Raw genomic sequence first — 17,738 nt, forward strand, 5'->3', positions numbered from 1 at the left:
GAAGCTCTAGTCATTTTAACACACAGGATATGGGTTTGGATTCACTATTCAATGAAGCTGATAGGGTCTGAGTTCAAGTGCAAAGGAGAAGGGGGAAAGATGGCCAAAGAGAAACACTTAGAAAATATCTCAGAGATGGCACCTCCTGCAGGCATAGGGCCAGCAAGAATTTTCCCCTGCCTCCCAGATAGGGTGCGGCAGGGGCGTAGCCAGACAGCCAATTTTGGGTGGGCCTGAGTCCAAGGTGGGTGGGCATGGAATTCGTGCCCTCCCCCCATCCCTAGCTCCCCTCTGCTCTGCTCTTCATCCCTCCCTCCACCTGCAAAACCACAATATTAAATACCTGAGCGGGAAGGGATCTACAAACCCCGCCAGCTGAAGATTTCCTCCTGCTCAGACAGTCAGCACTCTTCCAAACAAGCCAGCAGCACTTTCCTTGAGCTGATGCCACGGCCATCAGGCTGTGCATGCATGAAAACTAAGCATGTGAAGAGGGGCTGGTGTTGGTTTCAGCTCGAGGCAAGTGCTGCCAGCTGCCATTTGAAAGAGCACTGGCTGCCTGAGAAGGAGGAAATCTTCAGCCGACAGGGTTTGAGGACCTCTGCAAGCCATAGCAAGAGTGCACAATTTTGGGTGGGCCAGAGTCCAAATAGGGTGGGCCCTGGCCCACCCATGGCTACACCACTGGGGTATGGATGGAAAAAATCTTTCATACCAAGTAAAATCAAACTCAAACATATCATCACCGTAGAAAGCAGACTGTGGAGTACCTCAAGGATCACCATTATCACCAATACTCTTCAATATGATGATGATCCCACTGGCAAAGTCCTTATCCAACCGAGGCCTTAACCCATTCATTTATGCAGATGATGTTACAATCTACATTCCCTTCAGACATGCCTTGACTGAAATAACTAAAGAAATCAATGATGGCCTGAACATCATGGACTCATGGGCAAACTCTTTCCAACTGAAACTGAACACTGAAAAAACACACTGCCTTATCCTCTCATCTCAACATAACAACTACAAACCCGCAACCATAAACACCCCAGGACACGCACTCCCTATCTCAGACAGCCTAAAAATACTCGGAGTCACAATCGACCGCAACCTCACTCTCGAGAGTCAAGTAAAAACCGTAATAAAGAAAATGTTCTACGCAATGTGGAAACTCAAACGAATAAAACCTTTCTTCCCGAGGGATACCTTTCGTAAACTAATACCAATACTACTACTACTATTTATCATTTCTATAGCGCTACAAGGCATTTGCAGCGCTATACACCATACACAAAAAAGACAGTCCATGCTCAAAAAGCTTACAATCTAGATATGAAGGGGACGGATAAGAGAGATTTATCTACAGAACGGAGTACTCGAGGGGGGGCGTAGGGAGAGACGAGCATGGAGAGGTACTGGAGAGCAGCAGAGTGAATACACTTATAGGTCAATAAGAGAAGCTTGAACTGAATACGGAAACAGATAGGGAGCCAGTGAAGTGACTTAAGGAGGGGGCTAACATGAGCATAGTGACTTTGGCGGAAAATGAGTCACACAGCAGAGTTTTGGACTGATTGAAGAGGAGAGAGATGGCTAAGAGGGAGTCCAGTGAGAAGCAGGTTACAATAATCAAGACGAGAGGTGATAAGAGTGTGGATAAGGGTTCTGGTAGAGTGCTCAGAGATGAAGGGATGGATTTTACTAATGTTATAGAGAAAGAAATGACAGGTTTTGGCAATCTGTTGAATATGAGCAGAGAAGGAGAGAGAGGAGTCAAAGATGACCCCAAGGTTATGAGCAATACAATCAATGGTCCTAAGACATGCAGATTACTGCAACGGAATCTATGCGGGATGTAAAAAACAACTCACAAAAAAACTCCAGATCGCCCAAAACACAGCAGCCAGACTGATATACGGTAAAACACGATTCGAAAGCGCTAAACCCCTTCGAGAAAAGCTGCACTGGCTCCCAAAGAACGGATCATCTTCAAAATCTGCACATTGGTCCACAATATAATCTACTGCATAGTCCCAGAATACATGACAGACCTCATACATCTACCAACTAGAAACAGACTCGGATCAGCATGATCATACCTAAACCCATAGGCGGTCGGTGGCCCAACTGTTTGGGGAGGCTAAAGGGGGTGGGATTAGGGGTGGGGTCAGGGGTGGAGCTTAAATCCATAATTGTCTGATAACACACAGAAAAAATAAATAAATAAAAATAAAAGTCACAATTAATACCTTTTATTAAATTTAGATATTAGATATGTATCATATGTCAAAGAATAAAGTGGTTGCTCAAAGCATATTCTAACCACAATCGCTCAACTGCAAAACACTATGCACAACTTTGTCCAAAAACACACTCAGACCCTTACTGTACCATAAATATTACACTGGGCAGACCTAATACACCAATATACCACCCATACGGAAAATGCAGACCGTCAACAATATGAAACAAGGGATCATATCATCACAATTCTCATGTAGAGCCACAAAACACCCTAATTCATGTTTAATGTGGGATAAAATTCCATAAATAAGTAAATAAATATAAACTTTTAATGTTGAGCACCTGATTCTCAAAGTGGACATATTCCAAACACTATAATGAAAATAAAATGATCTTTTCTACCTTTGTTGTCTGGTGACTTTTTCTGATCATGCTGGCCCAGTATCCATTCTGCTGCTATCTGTCCTCAATGCAGGTCAGGAAGTCATCCTCCTTAAATATCTCCCTGGCAACCCAGGACACCTCCAGCCAAACCCCCCTGCTTTCCCAGCAGTAAGGTAAACAAACCATAAACCAATTTCTACAACTGCTAGAAGGCTTTCACTGCAGCTCCTGCTGTGAGGATGGAGGTAAATCAACAATTTAATCCCCTCAGAGCAGCTGGACTCCACAGCTGATCCATTCTGCTACAGCAGGGGGAGGCTTAGCCTCTCCAAGCCTCTTATACCGGGCGCCTATGCCTAAACCTACATTACCCAAACTGCAAAAGGCTAAAATACAAAACAATTTATGCATCTACCTTCTCCTACGTAAGCACACAACTGTGGAATGGACTCCCATATGCAGTGAAAACAATACATGACCACCTAAACTTCAGGAAATCATTAAATACCCACCTCTTCAAAAAAGCTTATCCCACCCACCGATCCAACATAAATCCCCACACCCAGCAACACAACATAATCAATGATAGTACTGGACAAATTACTATCCTCTTCCCCGATCCCATGACGCCTGATTCACTTCTACCTCATTTGACCACAACACAATCTTGTATTTGTTATCAACCGAAATGGCAAACGCCTCTCGGTACTCTGTAAGCCACATTGAGCCTGCAAATAAGTTGGGAAAATGTGGGATATAAATGTAACAAATAAATAAATAAATGTCTATGTAGTTATTTTTTTTTTTCATTTTGTTTCATTTCTGTCATGTTGTCTCAACACTAAAGTATTTTAATGTGCACAAAAGTGACAGAAACAAAATGACATGTTTTATGTCAGATGGGAAATAAAAAAATATATAACAAAAACAGTAATTTCACTGTTGCATCAAAATGATAGCACAACCCTTCTCCAGCTAGAGAAGTAAAATGGGGGGAGGGGTTTGAAAAGGAAAATGTGGGTCAGGAAAATGGGAATTTTGATGCACTGGCATGTGGAAAGTCCTCAGAAGCAGAGTCCATAGCCCCAGTTGGGGGGGGGGGGGGGGGGGAGAGAAGGGTGTTGTGATGATTGCTTAAGAGTGACAACTGGTGGCCAGATTCTGGGTCCATGATCTTAGGATGAAATATGGAGCCCTGGTACAAGGTCTTTGACCCAGGACCATCTCTGAACTGACTTTCCCCTTTTCACATAATGTGGCAAACCCTACTTCTAGATCCACAATGCTGACTTCCACAGGCAGAAGTAAAAATGGCTAGACATATAAAGAGAGGTGACAAGACTTTTTTCAGATACATTAAAGACAGTAGGAAGGATAAAAATCAAATTGTATGACTGAAAGATAGTGAGAACTTCTATGTGGAGAATGATGTGAAAAAAACAAGGTATGCTGAACAAACACTTCCATGTTCACAAGAAAATCCTGCATCAGGGGTCCTTTTACAAAGGCGCGCTGAAGAATGGCTTGAGGTAGTGTAGGCACGGGTTTTAGGCATGCGCCGATCCATTTTTCAGCGCACCTGTAAAAACAGGCCTCTTTTTTGCCAAAAATGGATGTGCGGCAAAATCTAAATTGCCGCGCAGCCATTTTGGGTCTGAGACCTTACCGCCATCCATTGACCTAGTGGTAAAGAATCCAGGCAGTATTGACCTACGCGCGTCAAATGCCACTTGACACACGTCTGTTACACGCGCCTGAAAATAAAAAAATATTTTTCAGACGCGTGCATCGGATGCGTGCAAAAAATGAAATTACCGCAAGAGCCGTGCGGTAGCTGGGCGGTAACTCCATTTTGGCACACGTTGGGCATGCATAGATGCTTACGAGGTTTAGTAAAAGGGTCCCTCAGTTAGCTGACAAAGGTATATATATGGGAGTGGAGTAGGTATCGCACCATTCACAGAATAAAGTGTTGATGCTTTATGAGAGTGAACAAAGCCATAGGAGTGGATGAGATACATCCCAGGATACTGAGAGCCAGTCCTCTAAAAGATGTACTTAATAACAGTGGCGTTCCTAGGGGCGCTGACACCCTGGGCGGATCACCGATGCGCCCCGCCCCCCGGGTGCAGCGCCCCCCCCCCCCCCCCCCCCCCGTGCAGCGCGACCCCCCCCCCACGGTGAAAGGACACCCCCCACCCCGGCGAAAGAATCCCCTCACCCCCGGGTGCACGCCGCTGGGGGGGGGGGGGGTGCCGCACGCCGCTCAGCGTTGTTCGTTTCCATGCTCCCTCTGCCCCGGAACAGGTTACTTCCTGTTCCGGGGTAGAGGGAGCATGGAAACGAACGACCGGTGCGGCACCCCCCCAGCGGCGTGCACCTGGGGCAGACCACCCCCACCGCCCCCCCCCCCTTGGTACGCCACTGCTTAATAAATCCTTGCAGATGAAAGTATAGGCCAATAAGCTTCATTTCGGTGGCTAGAAAATTAATACAGGCTTTGCTGAAGCAACTTCCTGGAATCCAACAGGTTACAAGATCTGACGCAACATGACTTTACCAAAGGAAGATCGTGCTAAACAAATATGATTTTTTTTTTTGACTGGGTGACCAGATAATTGGATGAAGGACAAGTGCTAGGTGTATTCTCCTTGTATTTCAGTAAAACCTTTGACAAGGGTTCCTCATAGAAGGTTCATGAATAAACTCAGCAGGCTGAAGTTAGGACCCAAAGTGGTGAGCTGGATTAGAAATTGGTTGACTGAGATACAACAGAGGGTGGTGGCAAATGGAATTTACTATGAGGAAAGGAAGATGAGTAATGCAGTGCCTCAAGGATCACTACAGGGACCAATTCTAATCAATATATTTGTGAGTTTGTCTTTTTGTGGATGGCACCCCAGAGGGAGTAGACAACATGAGAAGTAATCTACAAAAATTAGAAGAATGGTTGAATATTTGGCAGATAAAAATTAATGTGAAGAAGCGCAGAGTGATGTATTTGTGGAGCAGAAATCCCAAAGGACTTGTATGTGCTAGGGGGCAAGAGTAGGGTTTACCATATGGCTCCAGAAAAAAGGAAGACAGATTGAGCCACTCTGGGTTTTACTTCCATTGCTTTCAATGGAAGCAAAACCTGGACTGGATCAATGTGTCCTCCTTTTTCTGGAGCCATATGTTAACCCTAGGCAAGAGGCTGATATGCACACATTAGGAGGGGGACTTGGGTGACAGTATCAGAGGATTTCAAGGCTGCGGCCGTAGCCAGAAGGATACTAAGCTGCATAGAGACATACCCAGTAGAAGAAAGGAGATGTTAATGTCCTTGTATAAATCATTGATGATGCCACAGTTTTGGAGGCCATATTTTGCTAAGGACATTTTTAAAAAATTGAAATGATTCAAAGGAAGGCGACAAAAGAGGTTTAAAGACCCAAAAATATGTACCCTAAAGGAAAGGATAGGGGATATATGATACAGATGTTTAATATATAAAAAGCAATAATATACAAAAAAATCTTTTCAGAGATAGAGAAGTAATAAAACTAGATAACATTAATTGAGATTGCAGGGTGGTAGACTTAGGAGTAGCATCAGGAAAAGGGGGAAATGGACTTGATATACTGCATTTCTGTGGTTTTTGCAACTACATTCAAAGTGGCTTACATAGTATATACAGGTACTTATTTGTACCTGGGGCAATGGAGGGTTAAGTGACTTACCCAGAGTCACAAGGAGCTGTAGGGGGAGTTGAACCCAGTTCCCTGGAATCAAAGTCCTCTGCCCTAACCACTAGGCTACTCCTGAATTAACCTCTTGGTAAAGGTAATGTAAACAAAAACAGTGACGGAATTCAAAAAAGCATGAAATAATCACAGAGGTTCCCTAAATAAAAAAGAATGGTATCAGATTAAAACTTAAATGACCTCATTGCTGTTGACTTGTCATGAGTGGTGCTTTGATGACAGCTTCAACAGTATGGAATTAAGACCGGCACCAGGTAGACTTCTTCAGACTGTGACCAGTATATGGCAAAAGACAGATCAAGATGGGCTGGAGTAGGTTTTAACAGCAACTCCAGTAGCTGGGAAGAAAGGCCAGTGCAGTGCTGACTTCTATGGTCTGTGTCCTGAAAATGGCAAAGACTGATCAGGATCAAGTATGTGCATTTTAAACCATATTTGTAATCTCTAAATTCAAAAAGGTTTGCTTGAATTGTTAATAAAAAGGAATTCAAAGAAATCTTATTGTTCAAATTTAAATCAAGTGAAACCTCAACTGCCCATGGAAGCAGATATATATTGCCAATCACCAATTGGCTACTATTACAGGTTTCCTTCAATCACCCAGGCAAAAAAGAAGCAATTAAAAATCCCCATAGGGGGAGAAAAATCATTGCTCCCCCAAAAAAGCCAGGTCTTGTAGCTTATAATGATAAATATTTAATTCCTTTCTCAAATAACAATCTCTAAGTAGGCGGCAAGACATAAAGAGGGGCATAATCGAACGGGGGCACCCATCTCTAAGGGCGCCCATCTCCAGGGACGGCCCCGGGAAGGGGCGGAGCCAACCGTATTATCGAACAAGATGGGCGTCCATCTTTCGTTTCGATAATACGGTCGGGGCCGGCCAAATCTCAACATTTAGGTCAAACGTAGAGATGGTCGACCCAAATGTTGAGATCGCCGGACTTAGAGATGGCCAGCCTCGGTTTTCGCCAATAATGGAAACCGAAGCCGACCATTTCAAAAACAGCCAAATCCAAGCCATTTGGTCATGGGAGGAGCCAGCATTCCTAGTGCACTGATCCCCCCCTCACATGCCAGGACACCAACCGGGTGCCCTAGGGGGCACTGCAGTGGACTTCAGAAATTGTTCCCAGGTGCATAGCTCCCTTATCTTGGGTGCTGAGCCCCCCAAACCCCACTACCCACAACTGTACAATAGTACCATAGCCCTTAAAGGGTAAAGGGGAGCACCTACATGTGGGTACAGTGGGTTTCTGGTGGGTTTTGGAGGGCTCCCATCTACCACCACAAGTGTAACAGGTAGGGGGGATGGGCCTGGGTCCGCCTGCCTGAAGTGCACTGCAGTACCCACTAAAAACTGCTCCAGGGACCTGCATAGTGCTATGATGGAGCTGGGTATGACATTTGAGGCCGGCATAGAGGCTGATAAAAAATGTTTTTAATTTTTTTTTTGGGTGGGAGGGGGTTGGTGACCACTGGGGGAGTAAGGGGAGGTGATCCCCGATTCCCTCCGGTGGTCATCTGGTCAGTTCGGGCACCTTTTCAAGGCTTGGTCGTGAACAAAAAGGGACCAATTAAAGTCGGCCAAATGCTCGTCAGGGCCGCCCTTCTTTTTTCAATTATCAGCCGAGGACGGCCATCTCTTAACCACGCCCCCGTCCCGCCTTCGGTACACTGCCGACACGCCCCCTTGAACTTTGGCCATCCCTGCGACGGAAAGCAGTTGATGCTGGCCAAAATCGGCTTTCGATTATACCAATTTGGCCGCCCTTAGGAGAAGGGCGCCCCTCTCCCCATTTGTGTCGGAAGATGGGCGCCCTTCTCCTTCAAAAATAAGCTGGAAAGTCTGCATTCTGAATAAGAGCGTCTATCAACTGTGTACAGCAAAAAAATTAAAACACTTATTTGTCAGTAAGGGCCCTGTTTACTAAGCCGTGCTGTAGGCACGCTTTTTTAGCATGTACTTCCAACAGTGGCCAGTCCAGGTCACAAGTACCTGGTAGAATCCCAGAAAGTATCAACATTCCATGTAGTAGCTTTTCCCATGTCCACCTCAATAATGTTTTATGGACTTTTCCTCCAATCAGCATTTTGCATGCTCACGTGCTCACCTTTACCCTAGCAGTAGCCACAAGTGCGGTAATTTATAACGAAGGCCCTAACATTTATATGCTGATTATGCATGCAAATGACTAGAATACTAGCATACACAGGAGTCTGTGTGCACATGCATGCATAAATACCCCAAATCTGCCTAATTGCTCTTCTGTAAATACAAGCGTATCTTCCTTTCTTCCTTATACAATCAGTCAAGTACGGCTCTCGGTCACTCTATGGATCAGTGTTGGCCATACCTTCCGATCTCTCACAGCTTCTTTCAGTTCTGCTATGTTCATTCCAGTATCTTCCTTGATAGTATCTATCCAGTGAATTCTTGGGCGGGCTCTTTGTCTTTTGCCACTAACCATTCCAAGCATGATGTCTTTTCAAGGGACTTGTACGATATGTGCATATCTTACATAGTGAATATTTTACAGGTGAGTATACACATGGGTGAACTCTGGGAGCACGGATGGGGCACACACTTACAAATATAACTTATATAATACTATATATTAGCGTGTATCTCTGGCAACTAGGTAAAAGCATTTACACCAGCTCTATGGTTGACATAAGTGATTACGCCTAAGCTAGATACACAAGCATTCTATAAATTAAAGTAAACTCCTACTTTCCTCTGTAGAATATGCACTTAAATATAGGCAACTGTTACAAAACTGCCCCCAAGGTGTCCATGGTAGGACACTGCCATCTTGTGGCTGCTGCTATAGTGCACCTCCACAGATAGAATCCGCAAAAACATTATTATAATAGCCATATCCCATTTTATACACAGTACATGTATTTTATGTCTGTTCACTTCCTAGTAACTTTGATGTGATTTAAATAATTTTCTGCCTCAGATTACTTCATAATGCATCTCAGCAGGCCCTGTTTTAGTTCCCTTCTTGAAATAAATGCATAAGGCCACCATTCGATTAAGAGGCTTTGCAGTGGGTGGTCCGCTGTATATTTCCCTTCAGCTTCAATCATATTTATTATAATATCAAAAGGGGGTGAATACATTTTTTGCAGGTTTTTATTGATAGTCAAGTAATTTGATAGGATTTTTAGATGTTGTTGTTGCATTTATATTCTCTACTTTTTCATGATCTGGTGTTATTTCTCGGTCCCACCTATGATTTTTGTAATATAGATGGGATATTTTTTAAAGCAAGAAATATTTAATAAATATATGTATGTGCCACTCCCTGTATTTCTACTCAAATACTATTGCTTATTATTCTTCACTTTTCCTATTTCTTTCCATTTTTGCCACATTTTTTATTCTGAAATTCAAAGTTTTTTTATTCTGAAATTGAAAGCTTTCCAAGAAAGTTATATCTTCTAGTCATGTCCAATGTGAAGAGGACAATCAAAAATAGAAGGGAGGAAACGTCCAAACCTGGAGGCGGGGAAAAGCATATTTTCGAAAAAAAGATGGGTGTCCGTCTTTCGTTTCGAAAATACCAAGGACGTCCTTGGATTTGGCCGTCCTCGAGTTTCGGCAATTTTCGAAACCAAAGGTGTCCAAGTCAAAAACGTCCAAATGCAAGCCATTTGGACGTGGGAGGAACCAGCATTTCTAGTGCACTGGTCCCCCTGACATGCCAGGACAGCAATTGGGCACCCTAGGGAGCACTGCAGTGTACTTCATAAAATGCTCCTAGGTACATACCTCCCTTACCTTGTGTAATCCCCCCCAAAACCCACTACCCTCAACTGTACACCACTACCATAGACCTTACGGGTGAAGGGGGCACCTATTTATGGGTATAGAGGGTTTCTGGTGGGTTTTGGAGGGCTCACTCTTTCCTCCACAAATGTAACAGGTAGGGGGGTATGGGCCTGGGTCCGCCTGTCTGAAGTGCACTGCACCCACTAAAACTGCTCCAGGGACCTGCATGCGCTGTCATGGACCTGAGTATGACATCTGAGGCTGGCACAAAATGTTTTTAAAGATGTTTTTGAGGGTGGGAGGGGGTTAGTGACCACTGGGGGAGTAACGGGAGGTCATCCCTGATTCTCGCCAGTGGTCATCTGGTCATTTTGGGCACCTTTTTGTGCCTTAGTCTTAAGAAAAACAGATCCAGGTGAAAACGTCCACGTTGTAGTCATGGACGTCTCTGCTTTTTTCAATTATGGGTCAAAGATATCCAAGTCTTAGGAATGCCCAAGTCCCGCCTTCACCACGCCTCCGAGATGCCCCCTTGAAATTTGGACGTCCTTGCGATAGACTTCAGCTACAGATGTCCAAAATCGGGTTTTGATTATACCGATTTGGACGTCTCTGAGGTATGGACGTCCGATTTATGTCGGAAGATGGACGTCCATCTCTTTTGAAAATGAGCCTGTTAGTGTCTAATGGACTCAAAGTGATCTTCAGGGTTAAGGGAGTAAGCTGAAAAGCAATGATTTTCCCTTTGCTTGGAAATCAGGGTTTGAGTCAAAAATGAAAGGGGGAAAAGTGTATTAATGCCAGCTGTGAAGTTTAAATGCCAGGGGTGTATATTTAGTTGTTTATTTTCCAAGAATGAGGGTTCCTTTGAAGGTACAAAAATGAATGTTCATCTGTATTCTCACCCCATAGGTACCACTGTTTAATATCTTTTCCAATGGAATCAAATATATGCATTCATGTCACTTAAGAGTTATCTGTACAGAAAAGGAAGAAAAACTGATTACAGGGATGCAAGACAAGTTGGGAACGGGTGACAGGGTACAACAGGAGGTGATGTTTTTCTAGCGTTCATCCAATAAACAGAGAGGTCAATATTCAAAACAATTTAAAAGGACAGGAGAGACGTCTCCTGATTAAGCTGTGCTGGCCATTCCAACCGCTAATATTCAGATGGCATTGAACTGGACAATGCTACAGACTATTAGCACTGAGCACTGCAGCACTATCCAGTTAGAGTCAAAGCGATCCAGAGGTGTTGGGGCACATTGTTATTTGGACCCCACGGATATTCAGTGCCTGTGACCAGATAGCTAACTGGTTATGTTGGACCACATACAGGAATAATAGAAGAAGGGGGGTCCAATGCTTCCACAAACAAATCAGAAGGATCAAAAAAACACACAAGGGTGGAAGAACGCCAACAAGTCCAAAAATGACCACTTCTGAAACCACGGTAGTAAGAGCACCAAATGAAAATTTATTGGGACCCTACACCGTCCGTGTTTCGGCTAGACAGCTTTCATCTGGGGTCAACAGCTTGACATAAGTACATAAGTAATGCCATACTGGGAAAAGACCAAGGGTCCATCGAGCCCAGCATCCTGTCCATGACAGCGGCCAATCCAGGCCAAGGGCACCTGGCAAGCTTCCCAAACGTACAAACATTCTATACATGTTATTCCTGGAATTTTGGAGTTTTCCAAGTCCGTTTAGTAGCGGTTTATGGACTTGTCCTTTAGGAAACCGTCCAACCCCTTTTTAAACTCTGCTAAGCTAACCACCTTCAAGTTGAGGATACGGTGCTATCCACAGTCCACAGTGGAAAAGTTGACCACATATAGGGCCAGATTCTATAAATGGCGTCCAAATTTGAGTGCTGAAAAGAATGAGCATGAGCGCTGTTCTGTAAATGAAGCTCTGACTTGGGCATTGTTTATAGAATAGTGTGTAGCACCGGGATCTGCACCCAGCTTTGGGTGTGAGGATTTATACCAGTTGAAACCTGGTATAAATCCTTGTACGTAAATTATGTGCGGATCCCCCAAATTCAATAATACTGTGTGCATCTATACTGAACGCCCCTGACCTGCCCATACTCCTCGCACGGCCATGCCCTCTTTTCAGTTGCAGGCTAAAACATTTACGCAAGCATCTTAATAGAACAGTGCTTAGCAAGATGCATGCACAAATCCACATTGGGTTTTTTTTGTTGTTACATTTGTACCCCGCGCTTTCCCACTCATGGCAGGCTCAATGCGGCTTACATGGGGCAATGGAGGGTTAAGTGACTTGCCCAGAGTCACAAGGAGCTGCCTGTGCCTGAAGTGGGAATTGAACTCAGTTCCTCAGGACCCAAGTCCACCACCCTAACCACTAGGCCACTCCTCCACTGTTGCTACTATTTGAGATTCTACATGAAATGTTGCTATTCCACTAGCGACATTCCATGTAGAAGTCGGCCCTTGCAGATCACCAATGTGGCCGCACAGGCTTCTGCTTCTGTGAGTCTGACGTTCTGCACGTACGTGCAGGACGTCAGACTCACAGAAACAGAAGCCTGCGCAGCCTTCTACATGGAATGTTGCTAGTGGAATAGCAACATTCCATGTAGAATCTCAAATAGTATCTATTTTATTTTTGTTACATTTGTACCCTGCGCTTTCCCACTCATGGCAGGCTCAATGCGGCTTACATGGGGCAATGGAGGGTTAAGTGACTTGCCCAGAGTCACAAGGAGCTGCCTGTGCCTGAAGTGGGAATCCAACTCAGTTCCTCAGTTCCCCAGGACCAAAGTCCACCACTCTAACCACTAGGCTATTATTCCACTAGCAACATTCCATGTAGAAGTTGGCCCTTGCAGATCACCAATGTGGCCGCGCAGGCTTCTGCTTCTGTGAGTCTGACGTACTGCACGTATGTGCAGGACGTCAGACTCACAGAAACAGAAGCCTGCGCAGCCTTCTACATGGAATGTTGCTAGTGGAATAGCAACATTCCATGTAGAATCTCCAATATTCCATGTAGAATCTCCAAATAGTAGCAACAGAACCTCCAATAGTAGCAACATTCCATGTAGAATCTCCAATAGTATCTATTTTATTTTTGTTACATTTGTACCCCGCGCTTTCCCACTCATGGCAGGCTCAATGCGGCTTACATGGGCAATGGAGGGTTAAGTGACTTGCCCAGAGTCACAAGGAGCTGCCTGTGCCTGAAGTGGGAATCGAACTCAGTTCCTCAGTTCCCCAGGACCAAAGTCCACCACCCTAACCACTAGGCCACTCCTCCATTGTTGCCAATTAATGCCAATAATTGATTGTTAGCACCTAATTATTGTGCTAATTGGCTCCTTACGCGATTAAATTGTGCATGCATATTGGGCGCACATCCAAATTTCTGCACGCAATTTGAGCACCATATATAAATTCCGGGGATAGTGCCATCCTAACTAGGCCCGAGTACGGCACTGAGCATCAGCTGCACCCAGATAACATTTTAGCCTGTGGTGGTCAGCGCTTAAAAAAGAAAACCACAGGCCTATCGTCGCACCCAGATTTAAATATTTTTATGCACCGAGGATGTTATATCAGTGTTTATCAGAAGCCTCGGTCAACTTAAGACAGAGGATCTAGCTTTGGATTCCCTGACCAATGAAACTGATAGGATCTGAGTTTAGGTGCAAAGAAGAAAGAGAAAAAAATGGCAGCACGTCTCTGCTAACCAAAGAGAGAGCCTTAGGATATGCCTCAGAGGTGGCGCCTCCTGCAGGCCTTGCGTCAGCAAGAATTTCCCCATGCCTCTCAAATAGGGGTGTGTATGGAAAAACTTTTTTTCCGTATTTTATTTAATTTTTCTGTAGTTATTTTTTGTTTTGTTTTCATTTCTGTCATGTTGGCTCACAATGAAACCATTTTATCATGCACTAAAGTGACAGGAACAAAATGAAATATTTCACTGTTTACTTTGTGTTATTTCAGATGGGAAAGGACATAAAACAAAATAAAGACTGCCATTTTGCTGTTGCTTCAAAATGATAACACATCCCTTCATCAGCTAGAGAATTAAATGAGGGGGGGGGGTAGGGAGTTGGCATTTTCTTTCTCGGAGGGGGAAATTTGGAAAGGTACATGTGGGTCAAAAAAAATGGCCATTTCGATGCACTGCCTTGTGGAGAGTCACGTTTCCTGCTCCATCCTGGAACCAGCTCTCCCACAACCTGGATTGGCTGGGGATGCTCCAGAGAAAGAGGCAGGAGGAAGTTGTGATTATTGCTAGAGAGTGACAGTTGGTGGCCAAATTCAGGATCCATAATTATAGGGTGTCAGATAGAGCCCCGGTCCAAGGTTCTCTTGTCCAGGACCATCTCTGCACTGACTCTCTCCCCCACTTCATATAAGGAAGCACAATCCTAATTATAGCTACACAATACTAGGTTCCAATTTTGGAATCACCACCCAGGAGAAGGATCTAGGTGTCATCATGGGCAATACATTGAAATCTCCTGTTTGGTGTATAGCAGCAGCCTAAAAAACAAACATAATGTTGACAGCATTACTTGGCAACAGCACAGGAGACGCTGGTTTGTGCTGCTTATGCTGGTTTTTTAAAAAAATTCCTTTTATCCTTGTCCTGATATGCAATTTGCGATTGTTCTTACTTAAGAAAGATACAGACTAGTCCCTGACGAAGCCCTTTTGTTGGGCGAAACACGGCCTGTGTCGGGCAATTGTCTAATACACGGTATCTTCAATAAAGTATTTTGGATATTATACTGATCTGCTGGTTTATTCTCCACGTTGGATTTTGCAGATCGTTTGCCTTGCTGTTTTCTGGGTCCAACAGTGGCCAATCCAGGTCACTAATACCTGTCAAGATCCCGAAAAAGTTCAATACATTTTACGCTGCTTCTCCCAGAAATAAGCAGTGGATTTTCCCCAAGTCCATTTTAATAATGGTCTATGGACTTTTCCTTTAGGAAGCCGTCCAGACCTTTTTAAACCCCACTAAGCTAACCGCCTTTACCACATTCATATAACACATTATAATGCCTCTATTACTCCATAGTGCAGCCATACCTTGAATGTTTTATGCAATTCTGGTCACCACATCTCAAAAAAATATATGGCGGAATTAGAAAAGATACAGAAAAGGATAATAAAAGGGACAGTATAACTTTCGTATGAGGTCAGACCAAAGACGTTACAGCTTTTCAGTTAGGAGAAGAAACAGCAAAGAGGAGATATGATACAGGCCCATCAAATCCTGAGTGGAGTGGAACAGGTAAACGGAAATCAATGGTTTAGTTTTTCAACAAGTACAAAGACTAGGGGATACTTCATGAAGTTACAAAGTGGTACATTTAAAACAAATAGGAGAAAATATATTTTCACTCAAAGCAATTAGGCTCTGGGGCTTGTTGCTGGATGATGTAATAAAAGCAGCTAGGGTAGCTGCATTTAAATAAGGTTTGGACAAATTTCTGGATGAAGTATTCGTAAACTATGATTAAAGCAGACCATGAGAAAGCTCCTACTTATTCCTGGGGGCAAGTAGCATGGGAACTATCTATTTCGAGAGATCCTACCAAGTACTTGTGACCTGGAATGGCCACTGATGGAAACAGCATAGTGGAATTGGTGGGCTTTTGGTTTGACCCAATATGGCAATTCTTATGTTCCAGGTATTCTGAACACTACTACTACTACTACTACTTAACATTTCTAGAGCGCTACTAGGGTTAAGCAGCGCTGTACAAATTAACAAAGAAGGACGGTCCCTGCTCCAAGGAGCTTACAATCTAAAGGACGAAATGTCAAGTTAGGGCAGTCTAGATTTCCTGAGTAGAGGTGTAGTGGTTAGGTGCCGAAGGCGACATTGAAGATGTGGGCTTTGAGCAATGATTTGAAGATGGGCAGGGAGGGGGCCTGGTGTATGGGCTCAGGGAGTTTGTTCCAAGCATGGGGTGAGGCGAGGCAGAAAGGGCAGAGCCTGGAGTTGGCGGTGGTGGAGAAGGGTACTGAAAGGAGGGATTTGTCTTGAGAGCGGAGATTACAGGTAGGAACGTAAGGGGAGATGAGGGTAGAGAGGTAAGGAGGGGCTGCAGATCGAGTGCATTTGTAGGTCAGTAGGAGAAGCTTGAACTGTATGCGGTATCTGATCGGAAGCCAGTGAAGTGACTTGAGGAGAGAGGTGATATGAGTATATCGATCAAGGCGGAAGATAAGACGTGCAGCAGAGTTCTGAACGGACTGAAGGGGGGATAGATGGCTAAGTGGGAGGCCAGTGAGGAGTAGATTGCAGTAGTCAAGGTGAGAGGTAATGAGAGAGTGGATGAGAGTTCGGGTGGTGTACTCAGAGAGGAAGGGGCGAATTTTGCTAATGTTATAGAGGAAGAAGCGACAGGTCTTGGCTATCTGCTGGATATACGGAGAGAAGGAGAGGGAGGAGTCGAAGATGACACCGAGGTTGCGGGCAGATGAGACGGGGACGATGAGGGTGTTATCAACTGAGATAGAGAGTGAAGGGAGAGGAGAAGTGGGCTTGGGTGGGAAGACAATAAGTTCGGTCTTGGCCATGTTCAGTTTCAGGTGGTGGTTGGACATCCAGGCAGCAATATCGGATAAGCAGGCCGATACTTTGGCCTGGGTTTCCGCAGTGATGTCTGGTGTGGAGAGATAAAGCTGGGTGTCGTCAGCATAAAGATGATAGTGGAAACCATGAGATGAGATCAGGGAGCCCAGGGAAGAGGTGTAGATCGAAAAAAGAAGGAGTCCAAGGACAGATCCCTGAGGAACTCCAACAGAGAGCGGGATAGGGGTGGAGGACGAACCATGAGAGTGTACTCTGAAGGTACAATGGGAGAGATAAGAGGAGAACCAAGAGAGGACAGAGCCCTGGAACCCAAAAGAGGACAGTGTGTCAAGAAGTAAGTTGTGATTGACAGTGTCAAAAGCGGTGGATAGGTCAAGGAGGATGAGGATGGAGTAATGACCTTTGGATTTGGCAAGGAATAGGTCATTGCAGACTTTAGATAGTGCCGTTTCTGTCGAGTGAAGGGGGCGAAAGCCGGATTGACGCGGATCGAGGATGGCATGAGAGGAGAGAAAATCAAGGCAGCGGCTGTGAACGGCACGGCGCGTTCAAGTATCTTGGAGAGGAAGGGTAGGAGGGAAATGGGGCGGTAGTTGGAGGGACAGGTAGGGTCAAGTGATGGTTTTTTGAGGAGTGGTGTGACTACAGCATGCTTGAAGGTGTCCGGGACAGTTGCAGTGGAGAGAGAGAGGTTGAGGATATGACAGGTGGGGGGTGATAGTAGGAGAGATGGTGTTAAGTAAGTTGGTGGGGATGGGGTCTGAGGAACAGGTGGTGCATTTCGAGGAGGAGAGGAGATGGGCGGTTTCCTCTTCGGTGATATCAGGAAAAGAGGAGAAGGAGGCCTGGGTTGGTTGGTTGAGAGAGTGGGTTATAGGATGAAGAGGAGGAGAAGGTTTGGTGGTGAATTCAAGGTTGATCTTCTGGACCTTGTCGCGGAAGTAGTCAGCCAGAGATTGGGGAGAGAGTGAGAGGGGGGGGGG

The sequence above is a fragment of the Microcaecilia unicolor genome, chromosome 13, assembly GCF_901765095.1.
Source record: "Microcaecilia unicolor chromosome 13, aMicUni1.1, whole genome shotgun sequence".
In the NCBI taxonomy this organism is placed as follows: domain Eukaryota; kingdom Metazoa; phylum Chordata; class Amphibia; order Gymnophiona; family Siphonopidae; genus Microcaecilia; species Microcaecilia unicolor.